Source organism: Tenrec ecaudatus, unplaced genomic scaffold (assembly GCF_050624435.1).
Source record: "Tenrec ecaudatus isolate mTenEca1 unplaced genomic scaffold, mTenEca1.hap1 Scaffold_554, whole genome shotgun sequence".
Lineage (NCBI taxonomy): Eukaryota > Metazoa > Chordata > Mammalia > Afrosoricida > Tenrecidae > Tenrec > Tenrec ecaudatus.
The window spans coordinates 1771332-1793179 of NW_027459466.1; positions in this window are offsets into that span (position 1 = coordinate 1771332).

The window sequence follows — 21848 nt, forward strand, 5'->3', positions numbered from 1 at the left end:
GTTTGTATTAGAGCTTAACTTCCCAGCACCTTGCTTTGCAAAAGGTTGCCATAGCAGTCACAGCCCTAATCCCTGCACAGTTTAATTCCTCGCATAGAGTAAACCTCCACTGAGTGCTTTCTGCCCAGGAACTAAGGCTGTAGGTAATCTGACCCTCGGGCAGAGGGCTTTGGAGAGTGGATTACTTTAACCTCTCCACGCAGCCCGGGGGGGGGGGGGGCAGTGTCTCTTGGAGGATTGCCTGCATGTGTGTCCTTGATGGAGGTCACCAAACTGGAGACAGTACAGGGGTCTCCTAGACAGGAACCATGTCCTATCAGCCTTGGCCTGACTGCATTGGTCAGGAGGCCCTTGACCCATCTTGTAAGCCTGCTATCAAAGGATGGAAGAATCTGTCATTGTGATGTATTCATTGATAACCAATCATGCTTTTGTGGCAGTTTCCTTTGCCCTGTGCCTTCCCCACAACCTCTTTAATTCACATCTCAATTGTGAACCTGGGAAGATATTTCCACCTCCTGTTGGTGGCCTCCCTCATCCAGATAGATGCTTTGTTTGTGTCTTTACTTTGTCGTTGTCTCTTAAGATTTAACAAATATTCTCTTTAAACTATATTTAAAACGGGGTCTCCTTTTTACTCTAAAACATCTTGACTGCGTGTGCTTCCTTAATCATTTCTGCCCACCAGAAACTAGCTTGTGCTCTGTTTTATACAGCAAGAGGGACTCCAATCTCAAATAAAATTTAAGGAGAACATTTATTAATGATCAGAAATAATGCGGAGGAGGATTTAATCTATGGGGATACCCTTTAAATGGACTTTAGGCATGTACTGCCTTCCACAGCCCTTTACTAACTGGGGTGCTAAAACTTTAATCTCTAATACAGCTCCTGGGTTTTGTCTCTGCTGATGCTGTACCTTTCCACTTGCAGTGTGAAGAGCACCTCAGCTCAGAGATTGGTTCTGTTAATGGCTCATCCTCTTTATCACTATGCTCTTCCACCCGTGCCATCATCCCCTTATCTTCCCTCGTGACTCATAGAGCATTGCTGGCCCAAATTTAATGTCCACCCTTTTTATTAATAGGGAACTTTTGTTTCCTTTATCATCCTTTTGATGTGCAGAATTCAGCAAATATTTTATTTATTTTCAGGTCCTTTTTTGTATTAATCTGGAGAAAGAATAGCTTTTCTTCAACTGTAAAGAGTTTCAGTTTTGAAAATCCAGAGGGAAGTTCTACACTGCCCTATAAGGTCACTATGAGTCAGAATTGACTCGATGGCAGTGTGTTTTGGTTTTGTGCATTAATATTATCTTTTAGTGACACATGCCTTCAAGGTAAGCACTTTTTTGGTTGTTTTGATTTATTTTCACAGTGACATGTATTTAAAGCTTTCACTTATCAGTTATCCTAGTGGATACAGACAATGTTTCATAGAACCCAATTCTAATTATGTAAACTCATTTAATCCTTTTGATTGATTTCATTTGTTTCTTCTTCAATTTGTTTGCTTTGACTGTGTAGGAACTGTGTCCTACTAAGGTTAGCTCCTCATTGTAAAAAAATTGGGTCACAATTATTCCTAATACAAGGTAACATTCAGATATATAATTCTTATATATAGTAAGATGTCATCTTATTTAAGATTAAGTTACCATTTTCTATCTCCCACTGCATGGGAATACTTAATTGCTCTAAACTTTTATCCAAGTATTCTTGATAAAAGACTTGTTTTATTCATTGCTTTATTGTTCTCAGGTGCACTTTGGTGCACTCTGTGATGCCATAGGACCTTAAACTCTTCCTTGTGGTTTCTAGGCTATAATTAATGTGACCAGATTGCCACATCGTGGGATACAACTGCTTACATTTCGTGGAGCTGCCATATATTTACTGTAGCAGTAGGACTTCTTCACTAAGTAATTTAGATATGCAAATTCTCAGTAGGCTTACATGTTTTTCACTATGGGCACAGCGATTCTTAATGAAAATTGTTTTTGTGTTTCTGATTTAGCCATGTTTTCAGCATAAAACCAATGTGTCCATAGACATAAACATGCTTTCATCATGTTTAGTTTTCCCTTTTGTTAGGTGCCAAGTCATGTTAATTCCATCTCATGGCAACCTCATGTGTTATAGAACAGAACAGCTCCATAGCGTTTCTGGAGTATAAGTTGTGGAAACAGATCTCCAGTCCTGTCTTCACAGTATGGCAGGCTGAATTTAACCCGTCAACCCTCATTGGAACTGTCTAGTTCAAGCTGTTTGACCACCTACAAACCTTCATTGTCCTTAACCCCAAAAAGCAAACTCACTGCCACAACGTCAATTCTCACTCATAGTGTTCCTATGTAGGTGTCTGAGATTCAAAATCTACACAGGAACCACCAGCTCGCTTTTCTTGTACAGAACTGCTGGTGGAGTTGAACTGACAGCCTTGAGGGTAGCAAATGAAACCAGCATTCTCCCCCACCCCTAGAAATGAAACCGGCCAAACAGATGCCATCAAACCCACACCAACTCCTGCAAACTCCATGTGTGTCAGAGCACAGGGATGTTGCAGAGGGGTTTCAGTGGCTGGTTTCTCAAAGTGCATCACCCAGGCTTTCTTCCCTGGAGACTCTGAGGAGACACAATCTTCCAATCTCTCCATGAACACCTATCCGTGTTAACCATTATAGTGCGGAAGCATATCAAAAACTAAGCCAGGCACACATGCATGCATGTACACACATACCAGAACCTATGGAACCTGGCATTCTTTCAAAGAAAGAAAACTCAAAACTGTACAATGAGGTTAAATTTTTATCTATAACATGAGAAACCACCTTTTGGAATATGCAAAATTTGCAGGACCCAGAAAAATTAAACCATTTTGTTATTTTTCAGCTCTCACAAGTTTCTATATGAATTGTACAGAAACACTGTAGCCTAACTGGTCTCTTTACCATAGCTAGAGAATAAATTAATACCAATTTTAATAGATCTTCAAGAAAGATACTCTATGTAAATTTCTTAATATTCTTTCTGAGTTTTTATGGAAGATGAACAGGTTTCTTAAAGATTTTTAAGATGTATAATTGAGGAATTATAAAAGATTTATTGCATTATTCTGTTTAACATAATGATACTACACTGTTTAGCATTATCTATTAGGGACAGATATGCAGAGGCTTCAAAATGATCATGTATAAATTCCATTCATCTTTATTCCATTTTTCCATGATCTTTTTGAAACCCACTTGAGCATTCATGGCATGAAAGATTAGCTACCAATGAGCTCCTTGTATTTAAATTAGATGATAATTTGATAAATAGCAAGCATTTGGCCCACCATTTGATTTTGTATGGTGACCACTGTAGTTTCAGAGTAAATCTATACTCTGTATGATTTTTGTAACGTATTTTTCGAGTTTTTCCTTGTCTGGGAAGACTTTTACTTCTCAATCGATAATTTGACTGGGTAGAGTATTCTTGGATTTGCGTTGTTTTCCTTCAACTTTTGGAATATGTTACTCCACTCTCTCCTTTTTTTCATAGTTTCTGCTGATAGGTCTGAACATATCCTTATGTGGTGACTTTATATGTGATTGCTTTTTTTGCCCTAGCTGCTCTCATGATTTTCTCCTTTTCCTCAAAGTTGGATAGTTTAACTATTATGTGCCTTAGTGATTTCTTCTTGGGGTCCCGTCGTGCTGGTGTTCTTTCAGCCTCCTGGATGGTTGCTTGGTTTTCATTCATTAGGCTGGGGAAGTTTTCCTCCAGGAATTCTCTCGCTACTGTTGCAGATGACTTCTTTGTTGTGTCTTCCTACGGTAGGCCAATAATTCTAATGTTGTACCTCTTCATAGCATCAGACATAGCTCTTAGGTTTTCTTCGGCTTCTCTGATGCTCTTATTAGATTTTTGTTCACGTTTATTAAAGTCTGCTTGGTTGTCCTCCAAGACACTGATGCGGTTTTCTGATTCCTCCAGTCGATTCTCAAGGAACATGATTTTGCTATTGTTTTTCGTTATTTCCTCCCTAAGCTCCTGTATTTCCCTTTGGTGTACGGCTTTTATCTCCTCTATCGTTTCATCCTTTTTCTGAATTGTTTCCTTCATATCCTGCATGACTCCAAGCAGCATTCTGAGAGTTTCTTTGTATGGCTTCTCAATGTCTGCTTCTTCTATGTATGTTGCTATGTTCAGCACATCTACTGCCTTTGTCTTTTGTTTCTCCTGTTTTTTTGTTGAGGTCGTTGGGGCTGATGGCTGTTTGCATTGAATTGTTTTTGAGGGACCAGGTGCCATTTTCTAGTCTCTCTCTGGAAGACTTATAGGAATGCTTCTTTGAACTGCCTACAGCTGATTTTGCTAGGTTATTAACCTACCACTTTATCTTCCTGTGGCTTCCCTATCAGGGGAGTGCCCCAGATGGCAGGTCGGCTGCCTGCCCCAGTGTTGCAGGGACTGGGCTGAAGTTCCTGCTATTGGTTTGAATATTGATAAGTGTTGGCTGAGCTGCCTTATGTCCCCAGGTACACAGGCAGGAATTCCCTGGTGAGGAGTCAGAGGGGTATCCCCTGGAGAGCAAGCAGGCCTTTTCCCTAGCCTTGGGCTATCTATGCAGGGTGGAGCTCACCTAGCTGGGTGTGGCCCAGGCGCAAATGCCCCAGGGCAATGGGAGTGTCCCGTAAGTCTGCAATGGAGTGTGAGAGAGCAGTTCAGGAACAAGAGGGGGAGCAAAATTAAACAGTGAGACCGGACTGTGCCGGGGTACAGGGAAGCGAGGGAAGGAAAAGCAACTATGCAGCTGAGTCCCACTCCCTGCCTGTGGACCTGCAAGGGACCACTCCCTGCCCCAAGCCCCAGTGGCAGTCCATAGCTGAGCCCCAAGAAGAGTCACAAGAAAGCTGCTGAGCAGCCCCCAGAGAAGTGGGGGTGCAAAGAGCAGAGATGTTAACTGGCACCGCAGTGTAGCTGAAGCTTTATCCCTGCCTATGGAGCTGTGGGGGTTTGGGTTCAGTCCCTGCTCAGCCCATGGGGCGCTGCAAGCTGTGGCTGTGCCCTGAAAAAGCCCCGGAGCAGCCCTCCAAGCCTGCGTGGGAATATAGTGCAGAGATGCAAACAGAATCAACAATGCAGCTGAACACCAATCCCTGCCGGTGGAGCCTCAAGGGCCCTGTCCCTGCCCTGAGGCAGGCAGGGGAAAACTGTGGATGTGCGGAGGCCAAGCCCTGCTACAGGCTCCAAATGGTCCCGGCTTGGGCAGACACAGCGGCTAGGCTAGGGTCGAGCCCCATCCGGCTTCCACTATAGTAAGCCAAAAGCCCCCAGCCCCTCAAAACCCCGTGGATCTGAGCCTACTTATCTTTATGTTGTGCCTCCTGCGATCCAGTGGCGTTGAATTTCCCTCTGAGGAACTCTCCTGGGCTGGATTCTGCGGAGTCCCTCTGGTATGTGTTACTCTGTCACCATCTTCCCGGAAGTCTCTGTATGATTTTTAATGGATAACTCCCGAAGGTATTTTCTCCTGGAACAAATTATTTTGGTCGCTCTTAGGTAATCCCATCACATTCTTCAAATCACAGTTTTCAATGAATTCAATTAATTAGATTATTAAGGGCATAGGGTGAAACCACCACTAAACAAAATGGTCCCATAGGCAGGGACATAGAATGATTTCACAGTAGAAATCAACTGAGAGCGTACCTACCTATGTGTACCTACCCCCTGTTTTGAGGACTGATGTTTGGTCTGGGTCCTAACTAGATTAATTAATTAGAGACATTGAAAAGAATACCTTTCTTATTGTTAGCTGCAATCTAGTTTTCTCCAGTTTATAAGAACATGATGTACCCATGGGGATGTAGTGGGTTATGTGTTGGATTGCTAACCACACATTCAGCAATTCAAAACCATTAACTGGTGATGTTTTCTAGTCCCTTAAAGAGTTGCCGTTTCAGAAACACACAGGGCCTTTTGTACTCTGCCCTGTAGAGACTTTATAAGTCAGAATTGACCCAATGAGAGTTCATTTTTTTTAATGGACAACCAAACGAAACCATGACCTGTGACCTCTGTATTCTGAGTTTAATTGGTCACCTTTTTTCTTGGGGATTGGAATGGTGACTTTGGGCTCTTCACATATTGGTCATAAACCTGAGAGTCCTCATTTGCATTTCTTCTAACTATTGCCTCTTTTGTTTTACTTTTTTGCTAGTGTTTCTTTATGATCCATTTATTTTGCCAGTGTGGGAATTTCCATGCATACTTATTGCTAATGAGCTTTTCATTTCATATATAGAATATTCATATAAAACATGTATAAACCACTTTATTTTGCCACCTTCCATGAATCAGATGCAAATGCCTTAAAAGTTTACTGAAAATGTGCTTGTGGTTCCTGGTTTTGCCTGTCTGCCTACCTTAGTTCTGTACATTTAGGTAAAGTCTGAGAGAGCAGACAGTTCCACATACATAATTAGCAATGTGAGTTTCTTGATGGGTTAGATTTGGGTTCTGCGTAGGGTTGTAGAGTGCTAGAGTCAGAGTCTGTATTTGAGATTGGAATCTAGGCCCTGGGATTAATGCTCCCGGTTCAAGAACAAGAGTCAATGGATAGAACTAGAATTTCAGTGTCATGAGTGGAGAGTCAGATGTTGGTGGATGGATTAAAGGGCTCTATGTTTAGAATGTGTCGTGCCTACCAGCTTATGTTTGGCGTTACTTAGGGGCTTATGTGTTATGGCATAAAGATAGAGAGTTATGGTTTAAACAGTATAGTTTTGGAAGGTGGTTTCTGATATTGAGACATTGTGTCATAAAGTTAAGATTAAGGTTGGAGAATATATTCAAAGTTGTGTTCCTGACTCAAACAATTGGGATAATTGAATTAGGTTAGTTTGAGCGTGTATGGCAGGGGTCTTCAAACTTTTTATGCAGGGGGCCAGTTCACTGTCCCTCAGGCGGTTGGAGGTCCAGACTATAGTTTTTTTTTAAAGAAACTATGAACAAATTTATATGCACACTGGACAGGTCTGCTGCTAAGCAGGACTGGCAGCAGCAACAAAAACTACTGGTGGGCCTGATAAATATCCTCGGCAGGCCGCATGTGGCCCACGGGCCTGGTTTGAGGATTCCTGGTGTATGGTGTTAGGATTTCTTAAGGAAATCCTATATTTTTTCCACTTAGCTGTGGCTATCAGGGAATGCTCAGGATGCTAATAGACATCGTGGATGTAAAGAGCTTTTCAGGTGGTTAGGGGTTCAATGTTTTAGGATATTATCAGTGTGCTGTAAGGATGCTCAGCGTCTTAAGGTGTAAGGGTTAATGGTTTGGGAGTTGTTGATTAACAATTAATAGTTATTGGGTTAACTTTCAAAAGTTATTTTTGCGTGTTGAAATGTAGCCTACAACGTTTATATATTTATTAGCTATTTATGGCATATTTTGCATATTTTATGGATATGAACATTAATTTATGATTAGAGGCAATTTTATTTCATTTGGGAAGCCTCTTTTCTTTTTAAAAAAAAATCATATTTTGATTGCTCTAGTTAGAACATAGTCAATTTTTAATATCAGCAGTGAAAGTGCACATTTATGTTTGTCCTTTTTCTGAGGTGGGGTGATGTTTTTCTCTTTCCTCTAAGTATGACATTTTCATTTTTTTTAAATAGGAATGTGTATTATCATATTCACATATTGAACTATATTGTTTCATGTTAGATTTTCAGAGGTGTTTTTTTTAACATGAAAAGCCTCTGACTTTGTTTAGTATGTTTCATGTGTCTATTTAGATAGTTAATCCTTTTTTGCATTAATTGCTATATTACAGAGCTTATTTTCTTATGTTAAATCAACTCTGGAGGAGATTCCAATTAGTCATGGTATATAATTATTTCAGTGTGTTGTCTGACTCAGTTCCCAATATTTTCAAGCACTTTTTCATGTAGATCCATTATAAATATTGGTCTACAGTTTTCTTGAAGTATCATCATCTAGCCTTGTTAACAGTTTATTACTGGTCTCATAGAAAATGCTAGTAAGTGACAAAAAAAAGAAAAGAAGAAAAAAGAGGGCCTGATGCAGGGGGCTTGAGTGGAGAGCAAATGCTTTGAGAATGATTGGGGCAGGGAATGTATGGATGTGCTTTATACAATTGATGTATGTATATGTATGGATTGTGATAAGAGTTGTATGAGTCCCTAATAAAATGTAAAAAAAGAAAAGAGGAGAAAAAAATGATTAGGGCAAAGAATGTACAGATGTGCTTTATACAATTGATGTATGTATATGTATGAACTTATGAACTGTGATAAGAGTTGTATGAGCCCCTAATAAATTGTTTAAAAAAAGAGGAAAAAAAAGAAGAGGTGAAGGAAAAAAAAAACATGGGTGGTGCTGTCAGCCATCCAAACAGATGAGTTTGAAAAATGTTTGCAAAAATGTAATCACAGGTTTGACAACTCTATTAAGTGTAATGGAGAGTACTTTGAAGGTGATAAGATTGTTTTGTAAAAAAATATATATAGATTTTAAAAAAAGAAAATGTTAGTAAGTGTACTCTCACAACTATTGTTATGTTTTCACCCAATAACTTGAACTTAAGGGAAAAAGTGTTTATTCATACTGTGTGAATCCTCTGGTCTTTAATCTACTTTAGATTTAGCCTTGAAGTTTCTCATGGAATTTAATTGTGATTCAGTTGATTCTGGACCCTCTGAGCTTCTTGAAACCCACTCACCTCATAGATCACTTGTTCTGGAGGGATCCTCAGGTCTTGCAACTGACCTCCCAGTGTAGAGCAGTGTTTCTCAAAATTCCTAATACTATGACACTTTAATACAGTTCCTCATGTTGTGGTGACTCCCCAACCATAAAATTATTTTTGTTGCTACTTCATAACAGTAATTTTGCTACTGTTATGAATCCTAATGTAAATATCTCATATGCAGTATATATTTCTATTGTTACAAATTGAGGATAAATAAAGCATAGTGATTAATAACAAAAACAACATATAATTATATATTGTGAAATATTTCTTTCTAATTATAAATAAATGAAAATTTGTCTTGAAGCCTGGTGTAGCATGGGTAACAGTCTTCACGTCAGGGACTCATGTGGGTGTATCTGCATGTTGGCAGACCTACCTGGAGATGGATAAGGTCTCAGTTCCTATGACCATCAAAAATATGTGTTTTCCGATGGTCTCAGGCGTCCCCTGTGAAAGGGTCATTCAACCCCCAAAGGGGTTGTGACCAACAGGTTGAGAACTACTTGCATAGAGGGATAAATGATTTACAGTATCCTTGATGGACAAATAGCCACTCACACCAGAGTGACTGTGTGCTACCCTCACACTTGAGCCCAAGATGAGAAATACTCTGCCATAAGACATGCTGCGTGGATCATAGAGAATTTCCTTCAGTTCACCTCCAGGAGAATGGTGTACATCAATGAGGGACAGGAATTCCTCAGTGATTTTATCATCACCTTGTTTATTTTTTTATAGCAAAGGCAAGCCATTCTTTCTTTTTAATAAGAGAGTTTATGTTGCAGAAAACTTCACATGAAAGGTTTGGCATCTGTTATCATGGAAATAACTTTTATAAATATAACTATCACACAAGTATTTTGCACCTCTCTTGTGTATTGATTAGTGGTTTCTGAGGTTGTCAATGTTAGGTGCCATTGAGTTGATTCCACATTGTAGGGACCCAATACACAACAGAAACACTGCGTTCTCCTTTAACAGACTCGCAATTTAGGTTGAACCCATTACTGCCGTCACTGTCAATCCATTTTGTTGAGGGATTCCTATTTTTCACTTCCCCCCTACTTTACCGGACATATTGTCCTTCTCAAGGGACTCCTCCCTTCTGACAACATTGTCCAAAGTATGTAATATGGCCTCCCTACTCTCTCCTCTAACTAACATTCTGAGCTCATTTATTCGAAGACAGACTTATTTGTGCTTTTGGAGAACAATGTTATTTCACTATTCTTGGCCATCACTACAATTCAGTCAAATCTGTTCTTCTTCAGTCTTCCTTATTCAGTGATCAACTTCCACATGTGAGGCCATTCATAATACGGTAGTTTGGGTGAGGGGAACCTACTCTTTAAAGTAAGATCCCTGCTCTTCAACAATCTAAACAGCCAAATAAGGTTTATTCATCCAATACAATGTATCTATTGATCTCTTGACTGGTGATAGAATGACTATCACCATTCTGTTGTTTTGTATTTTTTACATAGGCTAACAGTTTTCTGGAAGGAGTTAGAACTTAGTCAAGCTTAGATTAAGAATGTTGCTCACGGAGGGGTCTGGAAGGCAACTGTTCTCTGCAACCGACCAAAATAAGATCCCTGAGTTGAAACCTGTTCTTAAGACTTGGTGGTATGGTGAGCCTTATATTTAAGGTATGCTTGATGACGGGGCATTAAACAAATTGTGTTTTTCTCTAGTAGCCTGACTTGCTGATTAATTTCAGAGGAGCACTAGTCTACACCCTTTATCCTATAACTGCAACCTCACACATCCCTGCCTTCAGAGACATCCTAGGGATTGCAAAAGGGCAGTGCCAATGATGTCCAACTACCCATTCAGGCTACTGCCTCCCTATTTTATCACAGCATAGCCTCTTCCCAGCACTTTCATTTTGTTTTCTTGCCAAACTATGTTCCTGGAGGAACATGTTTTACATGATTAAGCCTAGGCACTCAGTTTTCCCCTTCTCCCTTGCAGACCAAGACTATGGATTGGCTATGCTTGAACCCAAACCAATAACCACTCTCCTACAGTTTGTGTTGTTTGCCATCTGTCAGCATTACCTAGAAAGCTTGGGGTCCAGAATCTAGGCACAAACATGTTGATAAGTCATCTCTTTCCTGGATGCATCTTGTATTTTTAAGCTTCTGCCATCACCTTGGCCCATGGCATCACCCATCTACCTACCCATTACCATTCCTTTACTGTAGGCTGCAGTCTTTCACAAAGGCTTTAAAAATGGACAACCATAAACCCAAGAGCTTAAGAGAGGAGCAAATAAGGTTTCTCCTGGCTTGTTTTCTTGTTCAGGCTATCTCTGTCTTGGCCAAGGTACATCTCAGATTTCCTATTGGTCTTCCTCTGTCTCATTGTCCACCTCTATAGCATGTTTCTGTAGTTATCACACTCTACTGTTCATAAATGGGCTACCTAACCATAGGCATTTCTTCACATACAGTAGATATTCTAAAGAATACCCAGAAGACAAGTGGATTGGAGCAGGTTAAACTTGATGAAAAGCTCAGCATCGTTGGAACTGAAGTGCAACCAGAGAATTTCTTAGAAGCAAGGATGGTGATACTTCACTTTACACACATTGGTCATGCTATGAGGAGAGAGCAGTACCTGGAAAAGACACCATGCTTAGTAAAGTTGACAGTCAGTGAAAAAGAGGAAGCTCCTCGGTGGCATGAATTGATACAACAGATGTAGCAGTGAGATCAAGCATAACCAGTGTGATGATGGCACAGCATCAGACTGTGTCCTGTTCTGTTGGACACAGGGTTGGTATAAACTGGAACACACTCAAAGATAACTAAATAAGTAAAAATATGTAGAAACATAAAACAGTACTCCTCACAGGACCTAGTAGAATAACTGTTCTGGGAGGACACGGTAGGGGCAGGCGGAGATGAATATGTAATGTCATATTGAATAAACACAGCAAGAGGAAGTGTGTCCCAAGTTACCAATCAAACTCCTGCTGAGAAACAAAGGCAGGGGGCTATATACAAATGAGATGGGGGAGCTCTACTTGGAACAAGCATGTAGTGAGCCAGAAGACTCTCCAAGGCCAGCTCCTGAAGGAAAAGCACAGTGGAGGAGGGGAGTTTAGAGTTTTAGGCACGGACACGACGAAGGAAATGTAGGCAATAACAGATATGCATCAATTTCACAGCAACAGTCCTGAGTGTGCATCAGGGTGGGGTTGTGACTTTTGACAAGAAATGAGTTTTTCATAATTCTTCCTTCTAAATGTCTTCTGGTTTGATGTGGCGATGTCTTTCTAGCACATTCTGGATCCTTGACCAAAGTCCTTCTGTTCCATGGTGACCTGAAGTTGGGAATGTCCTTTCTCTGCATGTTTGCCCAGCATATTTAGACATAACTGATAGTAGGTTGATGGAATGGTATACTTTTCTAGAAAGAAATGCATCCAAAGAGTATCAGGAAGGAAAATACAGAATAATTGTTGGCACTACATGAGGTATATGTATTTCATCATCGTGTATCAATACGTCATATCCCAGGGGAGGTTTCTTGGGTAAGTGTGAAATTTACAGTGTTACACAGGGTTAAGCTGGTTGGGCAGTGGTCTCACACAGAATGGCCAATGACTTTATTGTTCTTATTCTGAAATCTGATTCCTCTTGGCTAATTTATTGGTAGTAAATACATCCTTGTCACCAAAGATTAGCTACTAGATTAATAAAAATAAAATTTCCTTAAGATGGCAACTCTATTTCCATGTATTGTTGCTTCTATATTACTCTCTCTCCCTCCCTTCCTTCATCCTTCTCCCCTCCTCTTTCTTTCTTTCCTTCAGGATGTAGCAGCGATTGATAGACAGCCATGAGAAAAAATGTTCATACCATTTCATCTTCCATCATTCCTGTCAAAGAGCATACTGGGGTTTCTGTTAAAAATTAAAGAGCTTATTTGAGTAACAAAACAATCCAGGGGTTGGCAGTAGTACCTCCAAGGATTCACAAAGTACTGACATGAAAATAAATTTTCAGAGAGTATAAATACAGAGGATCCAGGAACTCACAAGAACATTCTGATTGCTTAGCTATTTATAAAATTTGAGTAATTGCACAATTATATACATATAATATATAATTATATATATATATATATATGTATGTATATATATTATATATATATAATGGATATCGTTCCTGGTAGTGTGTTGTGAGAGGAAAGAAATACTTTTCTTAAAGACTTCTTGAACTATGATTAGTTTCAAAGGTCTGTTAAAAAAACACACTAAATATCATCAACAACAAAAACTGAAGTCAGGTCTTTTTCTTTGGCAGAAAGCCTCTCCTTACACCGAACATGTAGTTCTTTTAAACTCCTTTACAGAATTCAAAAGAAAGCAATAATGATAGGTAGATCAATTAAACACAATCAAATGTGGGACTACAGGAGCAGGGAAAGGAAAGGGGCCTGATTGGGAGAGGCACAAGACTGACAATTGGAAAAGCTTACAAAATTGGGTCAGAACCCTCTGATGTCCAGTACATTCTTAAATGAAAGATTGTCTCACCCTGTGTTGGCCAGGGGACTCTCAGCAACCTCGCTCCATCTGACACTCCTTACATTGCTTTACATTGCAAGTCAGAGATCAGAAATAACTCAGTAGAGGCTGAGTGTATGTGAAGATAGAATCTGAGTTTAGCTGAGTATTTATTTTAAATACTTTCATTGGGGGCTCTTACATCACTTATTACAATCCATACATTCATCCATTGTGTCAAGAACCTTTGCATATATGCTGCCATCATCATTTTCAAAGCATTGTCTTCCCCCTTGAGCCCCTGATATCAGCTCCCCATTTCTTCCTCCTCCCTCCCCTGTACATCCTCCCTCACAAACCCTTGATAAATTATGGATTTTTATTTTCATATCTTACATTATCCTCCATCTCCCCTCACCCACTTTTCCATTGTTTATACTCCTCATAGAGGTTTCTAGATTGATCCTTGTGATCAATTCCCCCTTTCTCCTCCCCTAATCCTCCCAGTATCTCTAATCTCATTTTTGGCCCTGAGGGGTTTATCTATCCTGGATTCCATGTGTTTTTCCAGGCTCTTATCTGGAGCCAGGTGCATGCTCTGATCTAATCCAATTTCTAAGGTAGTACTGAGGTCATGATAGTGGGGTGAAAGAAACACCAAAGAGCTAGAGGAAAGTTGTGTGCTTCATCGGTGCTATACTGCATCCTGACTAGCTCATCTCTTCCCTGTGACCCCTATGTGAGGGGATGTCCAATTGTCTACAGATGGGCATTGGGTCTCCACTCCATGCCCCCCACCCCCATTCTCATTGGGTATAATTTTGTTCTGGGTCTTAGCTGAGTGTTAACTTCACTGAAAGCCCCATTTGAGGCTTTTTTTTTTTCTGACCTAGAATGTTGAAAGTATCATGAACTCGAGAGAGAGGATCTTGAAGAATCAATCTACTGTTGTTTTGGTAGAAATATAAATTAGTTAGGAGAATGTTATACTTTGTTCACCTGTAACTTAGCAAGAAATGCTCCATAACTCCAACCCCAAGTTAACCCCCTCCACCTTGTCTCACTGATTCTCCCATGACTGTGTGCAGGAGCAAGTTATCATGGGTACTAGCTAAGCCAAAGACTTATCTCAGTGCATAAAGTTCTCTCTCTCCTTGGCATTAACTGGCGCCTATATACCCGGCCTTTCTCACTGATATTTAGGGCTTTAGAAATGGAAGCTCTGAAAAAAGAGCTTACTTAAAACAAAATTATTTTCATAGTTTGTAGCTTTCATTCCAAGATTTATGTCTGTCTTAAAAAACTGTTTCACTCAGTCTATGTGTATGTTAGGCCAGGGTGACTAGAGAAATAAACCTAGTGAACTCATATATGTTTAAGAAAGGAAGTGGTGTTAACAAACCCAGGGACAAGGGAACAACAAGGAATCCAAAATCAGTGGCAAGGAGGATTTAAGATGCTTGGTAGGGATTGATCAATGACAATGTAACTGAGAGGAATTACTAAAACCAAAATGGAGGCTGAGCATGATAGTGGGGCAAGAGGAAAGTAAAAGGAAATAGAGGACAGAGCTAGGAGGCAAAGGATAACTATAGAGATCTCAATGCAGGCATGCATATATGTATATATATATTTATATGCGATGATGGGGAAATAAATCTATGTGCATATATTTATTAGTTTCATATTAAGGTAGCCAATTGACATTGGACCTCCACTCAAGTACTCCCTCAATGCAAGAATACTTTGTTCTATTAAACTAGCAATCCATGATGCTCACCTTCCAACACTATCACTGAAGACAAATGGGTGCTTAATTAAATGTGGTGAAGAAAGCTGATGGTGCCCAGTTATCAAAAGATATAGTGTGTGATGTCTTAAAGGCTTGAAAGTAAACAAGCAGCCATCTAGCTGAGAAGCAACAAAGCCCACATGGAAGAAGCCCACCAGACTGTGCGATCACGAGGTGTCAAAGGGATCAGGGACTAGGCATCAAAGAACAAAAATTCATATCATTGTGAATGAGGCGGAGTGCAGATTTGGGAGCCAAAGCCCATCTGTAGGCAACTGGACATCCCCCTACAGAAGGGTCTTGGGGAGGAGAAGAGTGCAGGGTGCAATGTAGCAAAGATGGAACATACAATTTTCCTCTAGTTCTTAAATGATTCCTCCCCCCACCTCTAGTTCTTAAATGCTTCCTCCCCCCATCTTATCATGATCCCAATTCTACCTTACAAATCCAGCTGTACACTGGTACAGACAGGAACTGGAAACACGTGGGATCCAGGTCAGATGATCCCTTCAGGGACAATGGGAGAGAGGGGTGATACTGGGAGTGTTGAGGGATGGTGGAAATTTAAAGGGGAACCGATTACAAGGATCTATATATAACCTCCTCCCTAGGGGATGAGCAACAGAAAAGTGGGTGAAGAGAGATGTCAGACATTGTGAGATATGACAAAATAGTAATAATTTACAAGGGTTCATGAGTGAGGCAGGAGTGGGAGGGAGGGGAAAATGAGGAGATGATGCTAAGGGCTCAAGTAGAAAGCAAATGTTTTGAGAATGATGTTGGCAACAAATGTACAAATGTGCTTGACACAATGGATGGATGGATAGATTGTGATAATGTTGTATGAGCCCCCCCCCCCCCAAATGATTTTTAAAATAAAGATAGGTAGTGTTTTTCTAGAAATATGTCCACTTATTCTAAATTTTCAAATTCACTGTTGTGATCTTCATAGTTTTGGTTCTGTTGTGATATTGGATTTTTTGTTTCTTATTCTTTATATTTGCTTTTCCTATTACTTTTACTTTAATTAGTTTACCAGTAGTTTGTCAAAATTTGTTAATATTTTTAAAGAATTAACTTGTCTTATGGATTATTTCCCTGTTCCTTTTCATTTATTTCTGCTCCATTCTTTAATATTTATTGCCTTCTTATGACTGATATTTTACATAGCTCTTTTTGTTCTAATTGTTGAAGGTGTTGTGTTACCATACTGACTTTGCTCTCTTTTTTGATATCTTCATACATTGTTCACAACAAGTGTTCTTAGTACTGCTTCTGCTGTGTACCAAAGCTTGTGGTATGCTTATTTTCATTTTTGTAAGGAATTTAAAACCTTAATCCCTTAATCCTACCATTTCCAAGCAATTTAATGCACACAATTTCTCATTTTCCATGTTACCTTTTTATTCTTTTATCTTCCTATAGTTTATATCTAATTTCATAATGTTGTGAAGTAAAAATTTTTATTTATAATATCACAAATTAAAAATTATTAAGCCTTCATTGTAGCCTAACATGTGGACTATTCTGAAGAATGGTACATATGAACATGAGAAGAAGATACATTGAGGTTTTCCCGGATAGCATGCACCCTATATGTCTAAGAGGTCAGTAATTATAGTATTTAGTTCTTCTGTTACTGTATTGATTTATTATCTAGTTGATCTTTTGAGTTGTTCTGTAAAACCGAGTGAGGTGTATTTAACTCTATTCCTGTAAAATTATGTATTTCTCTCTTTAAGTCTATAAGAGTTTGATTAATATATCTTGAGGGTCTGCCATTGAATGCATATATATTCATTAATATTTTTTTCTTCTTGCTCTTTTGTTCCTTTTATCATATGATGCCCTTATGGGTCTCCCATTAAAGATTTGGTCTTGAAGTATATTTCACTATTAATTTGTATAGCCAGTAACAGACTTCAAAATTGTCATTGGTTAATATTGCTATCCTTGTTTTTTATTGCCATTTTCTTGATGTATTTTCTTCGACCTTTGATTTTTAGATTCTATTTCTCTTTATGTCTCAATCGTGTTTGTTTTAAGCATAGATTTATGGATCAAGTTTCCTTACCCATTGTGCTTCTCACTGCCTCTTGAGAGGTACATTGTATCCATTAACATTCCATTTCATTATTGATGTGTATGCATTTATTGCTGTCATTATGCATTGGGTTGTCTTTATGGTTCCCCCGCCCCTTTGTGGAATTATTGTGTTTTTTCCTCAATTTTCTTGCCCTGAGTTCATTTTCTTATGTTTTCTCTTAATTTTTGTCTTTTTTTGGTTATTATTTTGTAAGGCTTCATGCTTTGCTCTTGCTGTTTTTCTTTTGGATTAGCTTTATTTTTTCTTCTTCATTCTTTCCATTTTACTTGAGAATCTTGTTAATAATTATATGATTCCAAACAATAATATTGCATAGAAAATCTTTTCTGGATCATTCTAAGGGAAATTTTTTGAATAAATATCTAGTTTTGAGTATTCATTAGGATGAAAACTTTCAAGATACATCAGAGGGTGTGAAGAAAATTTCCACTCAGCATGAGAATATTTTCTTTTTGCATTAACTATTTCTAACTTTGACAACAAATGGCCTAGTTAGTATCCTGGAGTGAAAACAGATCTCATCAATACCTATTATTCTGAAGTCTGCCTTTGGATCAATGGTGACAGACAGACAAAGCCCATTCCAATGAAGAGAAGGCAGATTCCAATGCAGGAAGTTTCCCAAGAGCCACTGTGCACGGTGTCCCTAGAGAGGTACTGACAAGTTGGGGAAACCACAGCTTCTGAGAGGAAAGCATCACTGACTACATTCCCTGGCATCTGCTGAAAACATGGCCTAAAGAACATTTTGAGAAATCAGTTTGCAATTTGCTCCTCTTGTGACACATTTATTATCCTTTGGAATCAAAGATGTCTTCCAATGAGTGCTTCCTTCGTTGTGACTCCAATGAATGATCTTTCGAATGACTCAACCCAACAGACAGGTCATTCAGTTCACCTGTTCCCAGTGGCAGGGGTCTCTCTGTGCCTGGAACCTTTGTTTCTGCATACAGGGAGACAATGGGTAGCAAGCATCACTAAGGACGTGTCAGAAATTTAGCCCCAGAAGTCACCACCATTGTTTTCTCAGACATAGAGATCATTAGTCATTCACTGCCAACAGTGCACAGAGAACAATGCAGAAGGAAATCTTCATAGACCTGACCCTGGACTGTAGGAGGTCACTGAGTTCAGTACATTTGAAATCATTCATTGCACGCATGAATCTGGACATGCCTGTATTTTATTGTCAATAGGTTTTGAGTAACAGATAGGGTGAGAATTATCATGATAACCTATTTTTCAAGAAGGAAACTGGGTTCTATAGGATGAAAATGAACTCTTAGAGTCACTTTACTATTTGTATTGCACACAGAGAATGCTAATTTCTCCTTCAGGTCGGCAGTGAGGAAAAAATTTAGAGAGTAAGAAAAAGAAAAAAATGTCCGTCGACATGCTGAGAGATGAAAGACGGAAGGAACCCTGATTCCAAAAGGAAATGCTCCATCATCTATCTGTGCCTGTCTAGGGCTGGATGTGCGCACTCAGTGAGTTCTGCGTGCCCCCTGCTGCCCAGTGTCTTCCCTGCAGGGGAGGTTTGTGTCTGGGCTCACACTGACTTCCCCTCACTGTGTTTCCCTTGCACAGTAATACATGGCCGAATCCTCAGCAGTCACGGAGCTCAGCTGCAGGGAGAACTGATTATTCGATGTGTCTCTAGTGATGGAGAGTCTGCTTTGGAATGATGGGTTATAATTTGTACCGCCACTAGAGCATATCCATGCCATCCACTGCAGCCCTTTCCCTGAGGGCTGGCGGATCCAGTGCCAGCAGTAACCACTGCTTGTGATGGAGAAACCAGAGACAGTGCAGATGAGGGACAGCTTCTGGGAGGGCTTCACCAGTCCTGGACCCGACTCCTGAAGCTGCACCTGGGACAGGACACCTGCAAACAAAAACAGATGGTCCCCATTATTCACTTGAGTTCACAACCATCCCCACAGACCCCGGTCAGATATCTGAATCTCCCACCTTGGGGAACTGTCAGGAGGCACAGGAGAACACACAGCAATAGCATCTTTAGACCACAGCTCTGCATTCCCAAGAGACCTGAAGGCCTGTCTGAAGAGAACTGATAGCTTTCCTGCCCAAGGGAAATTTATCCTAGTGCCCGAAGAATGATTTGCATGTGAGCGAGCACTGTCTTTATAAACAGAAAGTGATAGAGACCAGACAACCCTCTACCTCCTGAGCCCATGCTAGGGTAACTGTGTTTGAACTCGTATGCATGTTAGTCTATAATGAGAGAGCACTTGACCTAAGCAGTGTGTATTAAAGATAAAAGGAAAACCAAATATTTCTGAGCTCAATATTCTCTCCCTCCAGCCCCTCAAAGTCTCTGCCCTGCCTTGGGCTCCTGTATGTCCTGTGCCCCAGAGAGTGGACAGGCTATCATTTGTTGAAAACATCAGGTGGACACCAGGGTGTCTTCATCACCCACGCTCTCCAAACACCTTTTCTTTCCAAACTAACACTTCCTTATCAACCTCCTCAAAGTCTTCTGGGGTTTTCTTTGAACCACTGCCATCACCAACTCCAGCACTCCTACCAACAACACGTCTCAGGTTTTGATAACTAAGGCCAATCTCAGTGTAAATAAAGAGATGCCAGTGTCATAGGGTCTCAGGGAGGAGGTTTCCAACTGGAGAATGTGGATCCCAGAAAAGAAAAGTTTCAACTCTATAACTTCTAATTGATGCAAGACTGTGAGATGTCAGTCACTTGGTTTTCCAGAGCACATCCAAAATTAGGGCAAAACCTGTCAGGAGTTCAAGTGTAAAGATACAGCAGAGAAGTGAGTGGAAATTCAAGTTATCAGGGGGGCAGAAAAAGAATAATGATATTTCAGGTTTTGAAAAAAAGACACCTGCTTGAGACTCAACAGGCACCCTGGATTAAAATAAGGTCTATTCAGGCAACTAGTCCTCAAAATTTAGGGGACAACCATACATACTGTTTTAAATGCCCCTTTCCCAGGGGATTCTGTTCTATATGAAATGTGAGCATTTCCAACCAAAATCATCCTCTTCATTTGCACGCTGGGCACAGCCCTCTGAAAACTACTCAGAGATCTAAAGCTTGTGTTTATTTCCTAGACTCAAGGAAAATTATTCACCTTAATGCCTATGGAATCTGTGGGATTGTCTCTAGACATGCAGTTTACAAAGCCATTCCCCATTCAGATTCCTTCCTCATTTCTCTCCCTCATATCATAGATTATTTCCCCCAGATTAGGGTTGGCCATATTAATTTTCTGGTCAGTTAGAATATCTTTAAATTTCTACATAAATATATATTTCAACACTGTGAAAATCTGAGCATAAGATTATGGTCACCTGAAATTCTTTGGCCCAGAATTTGCAGAGGGATATTAGCCATAAGATAATATTGCTGCACATATACTTGACAATACAAATTAAATAGGAAAACTTAAAAAGAAAAACAACCTATCACTTCCTCCCACACAAGCATCAGAAATCCCAAACTCGAACCAGACACCAAAGACTATAGCTATATTGGTGAGAATATGATGGCATGTTCAATGTCTTTGCCATTAGGGAATTGTAAAGTATAACAGTGACATACCATATTGTTTAAATGAATGAATCAAGCAAACATAAAGGGCAAACTAATGATGCCTTATGTTGTTTATTGTTTTGATAGTTGTATAAAAGACACAAAATCATAAAGTTCTCTAAAATCTGGTCAGCTGTTTTAATTTTGGTTTTGTGTTTTAATGCACTGTGGTCTTAAATAAGTGGTAAAAGAGTTTGATGATTTTCAAAGTATCTGTTGAGGACTATTATAGTTAGGCTTGTGTCAACTTGGCGGGGTAGTGTGCTTAGTGGTTTGGTAGTTGGCACCTAGTAATTCCTCATCATGTGAAAGAACACAATTCAATCAATTCCATAATGGGGTCTGCTGTGCGTAGCCAAGCAGTTGTATGATTAGGGTAGAGTGTACCTCCCTTACTCAGGACAAAGCTCTGAAGCAACTGGAAAACAAATATTCTGTGTGAATGTGATCTACTTCCTTTATAAACAGATTGGTAGGGAAACTTGTTCGTTTCCTTCTGGGTTTGGATCCTGCATCTGGGCTCTTCAAGCTCTAGGTTTTGAATTTGACCGAAAGCTTGAAATAACCCCCGCCAATCCTGAGAGTCCACAGTGGCCTGGTATCTGACATGTGATCTGACCTTGAAGTAATATACATCTTCAATAACAAGTATGACTTGTTTTTATTTACCTGCCTTTGAAACTATCATCAAGTTGTGCTCCAGCCTATTGTAGATTTATCAGCCCCTGAAGCTACATAAGTCAGGAGAAGCCTAACTAAGACTCGAGGACTTAGAGTCAGAATGGAGGTGCCCACTTCTACAACTGCATGAGCAGTTCTCTTTATCTCTCTATGCAGCTCTGGTTTTGTTCTTCTAGTGACCTTATCCTTACATAGATGTTGAATGTTATCACATTGGATTTATCATTCAGTTTAGAAATGGCAAGATTTAGAGTCACTGAGTTTTACAATAAATACCGTGACATGCTCCTCCATTTATTTCTGTTATATTTCATTTACTACAATAATATTTTAAATTTTATATGGGGTTTTAAATATTTATATTGTATAATCTCTTATACCTTTCATTTTATGAAGCACATAATCT